This window comes from Elephas maximus, chromosome 7 (genome assembly GCF_024166365.1).
Source record: "Elephas maximus indicus isolate mEleMax1 chromosome 7, mEleMax1 primary haplotype, whole genome shotgun sequence".
Classification (NCBI taxonomy): domain Eukaryota; kingdom Metazoa; phylum Chordata; class Mammalia; order Proboscidea; family Elephantidae; genus Elephas; species Elephas maximus.
Window position 1 is genome coordinate 92,121,834 of NC_064825.1, and position 10,191 is coordinate 92,132,024.

Sequence of the window (10,191 nt, forward strand, 5' to 3'; positions counted from 1 at the left end):
TAAAGATTATCTCAGGGCAGTAGTTTCAGGGGTTCATCCAGCCTCCATGGCTCCAGGAAGTCTGGAGTCCATGAGAATTGAAATTCTGTTCTCCATTTTCCCCCTTTTGATCAGGGGTCTTCTATAGAATCTTTGATCAATATGTTCAGTAATGGTAGCCCTGCACTATCCAGTTCTCATGGTCTCATGGCAAAGGGGACAGTTGTTCATGGAGGCAATTAGCCACACATTCCATTTCCTCCAACATTTTGGTATTTTAAATACAGAAAAAAAACACCGTTTTCAGGATATCCCATTTTATTGACCTAAATAGCTGTATTGATAGAAGAAATTAAGCCATCTTTTTAAGTGTTTTTCAAAAACTACACTTTAGTGGAGTATTTTGTTATTTAACTTGGCAGGGCAGATGGCGGATGAATGATACTATAGAGTATACTATGCAGAGTTGGTATACTATGTTTTGGGTTCATTCCTTTTGGCAATTTTTGATTCCTGCATTGTCTGGGACAATTCTGATTACAGCAAAAGTGATCCTGGAAAATGGGTCCCTTAAAGCCTTTGAATGAAATTGTCTTGACTTGATTGGGCCATTCCTGTGGCCCTAACTAGCAAATAATTCTGCACGACTGACTGCCTTTCAGCTTAGCGACCCCTAGAATCAAGGTTAGCTTGACATTGGCTGGCAAACCGGAACCAAGTGTCCTTAGAAGATCCCATGCTTAAATTGATAGGTGCCTTTTTTTTTTTTTTTAACCTGGATTAGGTAGTAACAACACAGGTTAGATTAATAAGGAGCAGAAGATAAGGAGAAGTGTCTAGGTGTATACACAAGTGGGAGGGAAGAACATGAAAGTTTTGAAATAGTCTTGAAATAATATGGCAGTAGCAGCAAAAAGTAGTTTGAACAGGGAAGATTTCTCTTCTAGCCTGCAGCACAGTCCCAGTTTGTTCAGTGTGGTGGTAGGCCGAGCACTGTTAGTACTTCACACCCCATCTTGTGTGGAGTGACTCAAGAAGGCGAAAAAATATTCAGCCCTGATACTGGATTTACTTAATCTCTTCATCAAAAAATTTTTTCCTTTCCCACGTGCCCCATAGGGTTTCCAAGGAGCATGTGGTGGATTCAAACTGCTGACCTTTTGGTTAGCAGCCATAGCTCTTAACCACTACGCCACCAGGTTTTCCCCTGGCATAATAGACCATAGAATAGAACTATATCCTCATTTAAAAGTAGAGCTTTTCCAAATGTATTAGGTAGCTGTATGATTGGATTAAAACATGGAAAAAGACAAAGGAAAATTACTCATTTCATTTGCTTGTTACTTGGAAGTTGATGGTACGTAAGACAGTAGAATGGGAAATGATATGAAAGAGACAATTTTATTGATAAATTTTTAGAAAAATATTTAAGGAAGAAAAATCGACACTGCTTACCATGGCCTACTTGGCCTTTACATTATCTGACCCCACCCACCACTTGCATCTCATCTTGTACCATTTTCTTCCTTTCTCATGTTCTGGCCAGTTTGCCTTCTTTTTTGTTTTCCCAACACCCTGCTTTGTTTCCACCTTTGGGCCTCTACTCTTAATTCTTCCTTCTGCCTAGAATGTTCTTCACATGGCTGGAATCTCCTCATTCAGCTTCAGGTGAGATGTATCTCTCCAGAGTCTCCCTATGACCACCCTGTCTAAAGTAATCCCTTTCTCACAAACTTCCACCCCATCGCTGTGCATCCCATTACCTGCCTTGTTTATTGCATGAACTGTTCGTTAAATGTAAGTGGCAAGACGGTAGGCATTTAGTCTGTTCATTGCTGCGTCCCCAACACCTAAAAAGTGTCTGGCATAAAGTAGGTGTTTAATAAATATTTATAGAATGAGTCAAACCTTAAAGTATAAGCTTATTAGTTTGAAGAACTTGGAGGTCCAATTCAGCAATTCAATTCAGTTAGACATATTTTAAGTACTTTTTATGTAGTAAAGGCATATGTAAGTTCTTATTTCCTAATCAATTGCCTTTGAGTTGACACCAACTCATGGTGACCCCATGTGTGTCAGAGTAGAACTGTGCTCCGTAGGGTTTTCAATGATTGGTTTTTTTTTGGAAGTAGCTTGCTAGGCCTTTCTTACTAGGTACTGTGGATAGACTTGAAACTCCAACCTTTTATTTAGCAGCTGAGCATGTTAACCTTTTGCACTACTGAGGGACTTCTCTTATTTAACAGGCTGATGATAATCTGATGTGGTTGTCGTTGTTAGGTACCGTTTGAGTTGGTTTCAACTCATAATACCCATTGCTATTGAGTCGATTCTGACTCATAGCGACCCTATAGGACAGAGTAGAACTACCCCATAGGATTTCCAAGAAGCACATGGTGGATTCAAACTGCTGACCTTTTGGTTAGCATCCTTAACTCTTAACCACTACGCCACGAGGTTTTCCCCTGGCATAATAGACCATAGGATTGTCTGATTCAAAATGGTCAATACTAGTCCATGTCAACTCACTACCAAAAAAACCCTATTGCCATTGAGCCGATTTCAACTCATAGCAACCCTGTAGGCAGGGTAGAACTGCCCTGTAGGGTTTCCAAGGAGCAGCTGGTGGATTCAAACTCCCAAACTTTTTCTTAGCAGCCTGTCTCTTAACCACTGTGCCACCAGGGCTCCTACATCTTACTACTGCCTAGGATATTGGTCTTTATCAGTTCCATTTCATTTTGATGACTTCTAATTTTCCTGGATTCATACTTCATACACTCCACGTTCTGATTATTAGTGGGTGTTCACTGCTGCGTCTTCTCATTTTGAGTTGTGCCACATCAGCAAATGAAAGTCCTCAAAGTTTTATTCCATCCACATCATTAAGGTCAACTCTACTTTGAGGAGGCAGCTCTTCCCCAGTCGCATTTTGAGTGCCTTCCAACCTGAGGGGCTCATCTTTAGGCACTGTATCAGACAATGTCTCACTGCTATTCATAAGGTTTTCACTGGCCAATTTTTTTCAGAAGTAGACCGCCAGGTCCTTCTTCCTAGTCTGTCTTAGTCTGTAAGCTCCTCTGAAACCTGTCCACCATGGGTGACCTTGCTGGTATTTGAAATACTGGGAGCTAGCTTCCAGCATCAGAGCAACACGCAAGCCACCACAGTATCACAAACTGACAGACACGTGGTGGGATAATCTGATAGACAATGTAAACTTGGGAATCCTAGCCTGGGTAGGTAGAACTACTCCCTTTACCACGTTTCTTTTTTTCCTCTCTATGAACCCATGAAGAATTGAGATGATGCTGGTTGGTTCACGTTAGAACTTTACCTACTTCTCAGTTGCTATTTTGAAACAATGTTGTGGCTTCTTACTTTAGAAATCCTGTTCAGAAGCAAGTCATGTGACATGATATTGCTATCACCAATGTTCTTTATTGGAGTGTGGACTGATGACTAAAGGAAAACTGGAAAGGGAAAAGAAACCAAGATATCAAGAGACAGACGGGAAGAAGAAAAATTCCATTTTAGTAGCTGGCTGTAATGTAGAATTCTTTATTCACTCATTTAAATATGTTAGTGTCCGTATGAGTCATCAAACTTTAGAGGTGATCTTAAAGTCCTGTTTACCCCTGTTTCCCATATATTTTTTGTATGTAGATTTTGCTCTGAGTGCAGCATAAGCCACTAAAAAAAAAAATTTTTTTTTTTTTAGGAAAAAAAAAGCCACTAGAGGGTTTTAAATAGATGAGGGTCATGATCTCATTTGCATTTAAGGGGAGATGAATGGAAAGGGAGCAGCCTTCACTTGGGAGGTTCAGGAGGAGACCTGGGCTGTAGTGGGAAGAGGTGACACTGCAAGGGTATGGGGGGCTAGATTGTGGGGAACCTTCTTGTTTTTCCTCTCTGCAGGTCTGTATGATCTTATTATGCCCAGAATTTTGAAAATTTATGATGTTGTGCCTTGGCATATGTCTATGGTCATGTGTTGCTTAATGTCCACGAAGCGTTCTGTGAAATAAGATGTTACGTGATTTGGACATTGTGCAAACGTGAGATTGGATGCTGCTGCCTATGAGTGGAAGCGTACACTGTTATATGGTAAATTTTTTATTTGTAAGTGGAGAAAGTTCACATTAAAATAATGATAGAAAGTACAGTACAGTACATACATAAGCCAATAACATAGGCGTTTATTATGACTATCAAGACATATGTGTAATAGGTTATACATGTAAACAACAACAACAACAAAAAAACCTGTTGCCCTCAAGTCGGCTTTGACTCATAGGGACCCTACTACTGTACCATTATATGCCTAGCAGTTCAATCACTTTGTATACAAGAGACATGAGATATGCTTGTTGCTTGGGAAGGTGTTGCATTTGCTATCTCCTGTTTGCCAGTAAAGATTTCTGAGCTCTGTTTTAACCTTATGAGACCACTGACTGTGTAGTCGGATGTTGCCGGAATGGATGTTATACAGCTCATGACTGTATTTTCATCGTTTGTGCTGGGCATTCTATAGCCTTTTAGTCTGGAAACTTATCCCCTTCAGTTCTGGGAAATTTTCTTGAATTATTTTTTTGATGATTTTCTTTCCATTTTCTTGAGGGTCCATGATTTTGATGTTTAACGTCTTGAATTGCTACTCTAATTTTTTTCTTCTTCTCTCCTATTTTTATCTTCATTTGCTCTATTTTCCGAGAGATTTCCTCAACTTCATCTTCCACATTTTTTACTGCAGTGTGCATGTTATTTTCTTTTTTGAATTTTATATTATTTTTTAGTTTACAAAAGAGTAAAGCCATTTTCATTAAAAAACAAACAAACAAGCGAAAACAATTATCAAGAAAACACATCCTTTTCTCCCGGCGTTGCATTAAGACTAAACTAGGAAGATGCGGGAGTTCCTGGGTGGTGTAAACGGTTAATACACTCAGTTGCTAACCAAAAGGTTGGAAGTTCAAATTCACCCCCCCCCCCAAAAAAAGCCCACTGCCATAGAGTCGATTCTGACTCATTCACCCACAGTCACCGGAAAAGAAAGGCCTGGTGATATAATTCTGAAAAACCAGCCATTGAAAATTTTATGGAACACAGTTCTACTCTGACACACATGGGGTGGCTGTGAGTCGGAATCAACCTGATGGCATCTGTGAGGGTGAAGACAGTGTCTTATCTTTTATAATGTTGAACATTATAAAATGGTCTTGATGAGAAGCAATGTGTTTACTATGCTGAATGAATGAGCAATAAGAAATGGAGTGAGATGAGAAAAGGTTCTTGCATACTTTTCTCATGATGGAGAAAGGCCCAAGTGTGACCAGTTTGTGACTAGGTAAGTTCTAGGATACTCGATACTGAGAGACAGGAGAGATACATTAGGATGGTAGGTCTCTGGCTAGGGTAACCTTTGGTAACAAAACATTCATGTATTAGGAACTCCATTCTTTTTTTTTTTTTTTTAGCTATCAGAAGATGCAAATCAAAACCACAATGAGATACCATTTCCCTCCCACTAAGATTAAAAACAAAAAACAAACACACACAAAAAACCTGGAAAACAGCAAATGTTGGTGAGAATGTGGGGAAATTGGAACTCTTACCATGACAGATGGGAATGCAAAATGATACAGCCATTGTGGAAAACAGTGTGACAGTTCCTCAAAAAACTAAAAATAGAACTACCATATGACTTAGCAGTTCGGCTTCTAGGTCTGTACCCAAAAGACTTGAAAGCAGAGACTCAGATACTTGTACACCAATGTTCATTGCAGCGCTATTTGCAATAGCCAAAAGGTGGAAACAACCTAAATGCCTATAAACAGATGAGTGCATAAACAAAATGTGGTACATACATACAATGGAATACTACCCAGCTAGTAGGAGAAATGAAGTCTTGATACATGCCACAATATGGGTGGAGGTGGAAGACATTATGCTGAGTAAAATAAGTCAATCACAAAAAGACAAATATTGTACGACCTTTCACATATAAAAAGACAAGAAAAAACATATATAGAGAACAAAGCTTTTTAGTGGTTAGCAGGGGCAGGAGGAAGGGGAAAAAAGGGGGGTTAATGGTGATGGAAATATCATGTTGATTAAGGGAAGAGTTGCATAACTGATTATTGTAATTGCTGTCAATAAGTTGTACACCTGTAAAAAGTTGAATTGGCAAAAAAAAAAAAAAAAAAAGGAACTCCTTTCTTTAAAGTGTCAAGTTGATTCCAATTCATAGTGACCATGTAGGACAGATTAGAGCTGCCCCAAAGAGTTTCCAAGGAGTGCCCGATGGATTTGAACTGCTGACCTTTTGGTTAGCAGCCATAGCTCTTAACCACTACGGCAACTAGGGTTTCCATATTGTTATCAGACTCCTGTTATTTTTGCTTCTGTACTACCTTTTGATTCCAATTATTCTTCTGTTTTTCCCCTGCCATTATTCAGGCCTTCATATTTACTATTTTCATTTCCCTAGAAGTCTTCTTACTTTCTAATTAGTCTCTAAATGCCTCTATTTGCTCAGTTCTATCTTGTTTTTTTATCTTGTTTTACACACTGCTTTCATATTAATCTTCCTGTTGCTATCTTGTTTCAAAACTAGCCCTCACTGCTCATTGTCTACTGAATTATTAAAAAGAACTTCTCAATTCAGCATTCAAGGCCCTATTCCTGTATACAGACAAAACTGACTGCATGTGGCTCTCATCTTCCTTCCACCTTCATGCTTTTGTTCTTGTTGGTCTTTTCAATTTGTATGGTTACCTTCATTCTTCTCAGTGAATTTCTACTCCTCCTTTAAGGTATATCCCAGAAGTCACCTCCTTCATGAAGGCTCTGATTCTTCCAACCAGGTTTAATCCTTTCTTCCCTAGAATCTCAATATCATTTTGTAGTACTCCTGGTACTCATCACATTCTGCCTTCTCTTATAGTTATTTGCGTACTCTTTTCCCCTGAGGGCAGGGACAAAATCTCATTCATTCTTGCATCTTCGTTAAGCCCTGTCTCTCTTGCACATGATGGTTTTCATCACTGGCTTCATTTATTTCCAAAATCCAGGTTGAGTGCCACAATAATGGATCATCTGAAGATTTAGTCATTCAAATAATATTTATCCAGTGTCTGGTTTCTTTCTTATATTTTGTAACAGAAACAAATAATTAATGTCCTGATTTATTAAACCATTGAATTTATGTTAAGGAAACTAATGAAAAATGTCCGCACAAGCTGCACCAGAATGTTGATTTATTGAGGGAGAAATTAGAAACAGTAATTCTATCCAGGGCAAAAGTGGCAGGAGGGGAAAGATCCAACAATTTAATTCTAATGTAAGGAAATTTTATATGAAGGAATGCAGGAAGACATTTTAGTACCATTTTAGTAAAGGTCGTGGTAATGTGATATGTAATTATGATAGTATTTATGTTTACAAAGATGTGCAGTCTTTTTTAAAGATTTTTTTTATTGGCTGTACTTCAGACAGTTCTGGATTGTTATTCCCTTTGCGTGCTCTTAGAAATATTGACATCCTTGTTAAGATTAAAAAAGTAAATCCAATAACTCTAAATCATGTTAATATTGGCTATACTTTTAGCAAGAAATTGGCATCAATTTTAGTTTCAAATGAAAAGTATTTTCAAAGGATAGCTTATGCACAAGTGGGGGTAATGGTGCTTGAAGCAATTAGGGTGTTCAACAACTAGGCAGAAAAAAACACTGATTTTTCTCATTTTCCTTTTCCTGCACAAGGTTCAGAAAACCTGGAAAGGATTTGAATCACATACAGGTTGGGGCATTCGAATTTTACATAGATTCGGGCTTTTTTTTTTTTTTTTCTTAAACCATGGGCTCAGATATCTTTGTAAAATGGTTTCCTGAGTTATTTGGATTTAAGGGGGTCAAAGCCTTGAACTTGTACCAGGCTTAAAAAAAAAAAAAAACACTGGAAAATGAAGGCCAACTGGTTTTGAAGAGGCTTTGGTTCCTGAAGAATATTTTATACCTCTCAATATTTTGGCTATAGTGTTATGCTCTTATTGTTGTATTGACTCTAATGACTTCTGTGTGTAATGTTTATATATTATATAAAATATGTGTATCTGTATATATTACATATTTTTTTTCAGTGAATTCAACTTATTTTCAGAGCTCGATAAATTCCACAAATTAGTCTGCATTGCCTTTCTGTTGTTTTGCTGAAATAGGATTTTCTAACCTTTCTCATATGGTACATCCTGAAATGGCTAGCATTGACCAAATTTTTTTGGTACAGTGACTCTGTATTCCTTCCATCTTCTTGTGATGATTCCTGTATCCTTCAATATTTTGCCCATAGAATCCTGCAATATTGCAACTCTAGGCTTGAATTTTTTTCTTCATTTCTTTCATAATGAGAAATGTCAAGCATGTTCTTCTCTTTTGGTTTTGTAACTCAAGGTCTTTGCACATTTCATTATAATCACTTTGTCTTTTCAAGCTGCATTTTGAAATCAGGAAAGGTATGCGTCGGGGTTTTATCCTTTCACCATGCTTACTCAATCTGTATGCTGAGCAAATAATCCGAGAAGCCGGACTATCAGAAGAAGAAAGCAGCATCAGGATTGGAGGAAGACTCATTAACAGCCTTCAATGTGCAGATGACACAATCTTCCTTGCTGGAAGTGAAGAGGCCTTAAAACACTGATGAAGATCAAAGACTACAGTCTTCTGAATGGATTACATCTCAACATAAAGAAAACAAAAATCCTCACAACTGGATGAATAAGCAACATCATGATAAATGGAGAAAAGGTTATTGAAGTTGTCAAGGATTTCATTTTTACTTGAATCCATAATCTGCACCTATGATAAGAAATCGAATGATGTATTACATTGGGCAAATCTGCTGCAAAAGACCTCTTTGGAGTGTTAAAAATCAAAGATGTCACCTTGAGAACTAAGGTGCAGTTGACCCAAGCCATGGTAGTTTCAATTGCCTTATATATATGTGAAAGCTGGACAACGAATAAGGACAACCGGAGAAGAATTGATGCATTTGAATTACGGTGTTTGTGAAGAATATTCAATGTACCATGGACTGCCAGGAGAACAAACAAATCTGTCTTGGAAGAAGTACAGCCAGAATGCTTCTTATAAGGGAGGATGGTGAGACTTCATCTCACTAACTTTGGACATGTTATCAGGAGGGATCAGTCCCTGGAAAAGGACATAATGCTTTGTAAATTAGAGGGTCAGCAAAAAAGAGGAGGACCCTCAACAAGATGGATTGACACAGTGGTTGCAACAATGGCCTCAAACATAGCAATGTTTGTGAGGGTGGTGCAGGACCTGGCAGTGTTTTGTTCTGTTGTACATGGGATCACTATGAGTCAGAATCAACTTGACGGCACCTAACAACAACCTTTCTCAGAGAAAAAAAAAATGCAGCATTTGTCTTTATTCCACTCTTAACTCTTGATTTCTCTGGCCAGTGGGCTTTGCCTATAGCATTAGCTTCTGCTTCCCCCAATTCACTGAGGGTAAGTGTCATATCTAGAGATGCATGTTGATTGTTGTTTGTGCTTAAACAGCTGAACACCTGGTTGCTAACTTGCAGGTGCACAGAACTCTGAAGAAGAGGTTTTAATTAAAAAAAATAAAAAGAAAGAGAAGAATATAGGCAAGTTGGCTATGAGGGCTTGTGGTATTGGACTTGAAATTCTTCTGTGTTCAAAAACAAATAAGGACATGTGGGTCCATTACATGCCAGGGACTGGGTAAAGTCCTGGTCATCGTATTTGCTTCCTGACAGATTTCTTCTCTTATACAATGGCTGAGGAGCCCTGGTAGCGCAATTGTTAAGCACTTGGCTGTTAACTGGGTGCAATTCGAACCCACCCATCAGCTCTGCAGAAGAAAGAACTAGTGATCTGCTCTTGTAAAGATTACAGCCTGGAAAACCCTATGGGGCAGTTCTACTGTGTCACATGGAGTTGATATGAGTCAAAATCATCTCTACAGCACCTAACAACAACAACAACAACGTATAATGGCTTCTATATCTGTTCACCTGTGTGAGTCTATGGTATTTTCCTTAGTTGTATCTTCAATTCGCAAGAATCAAAATGAGTTTTTCAAGACAGTACTCAAAATGACCACTTCTCATTGTGCTGAAATCAAGCTCTAAAATGATATATATCAATTAAATAATCCGTTTCAA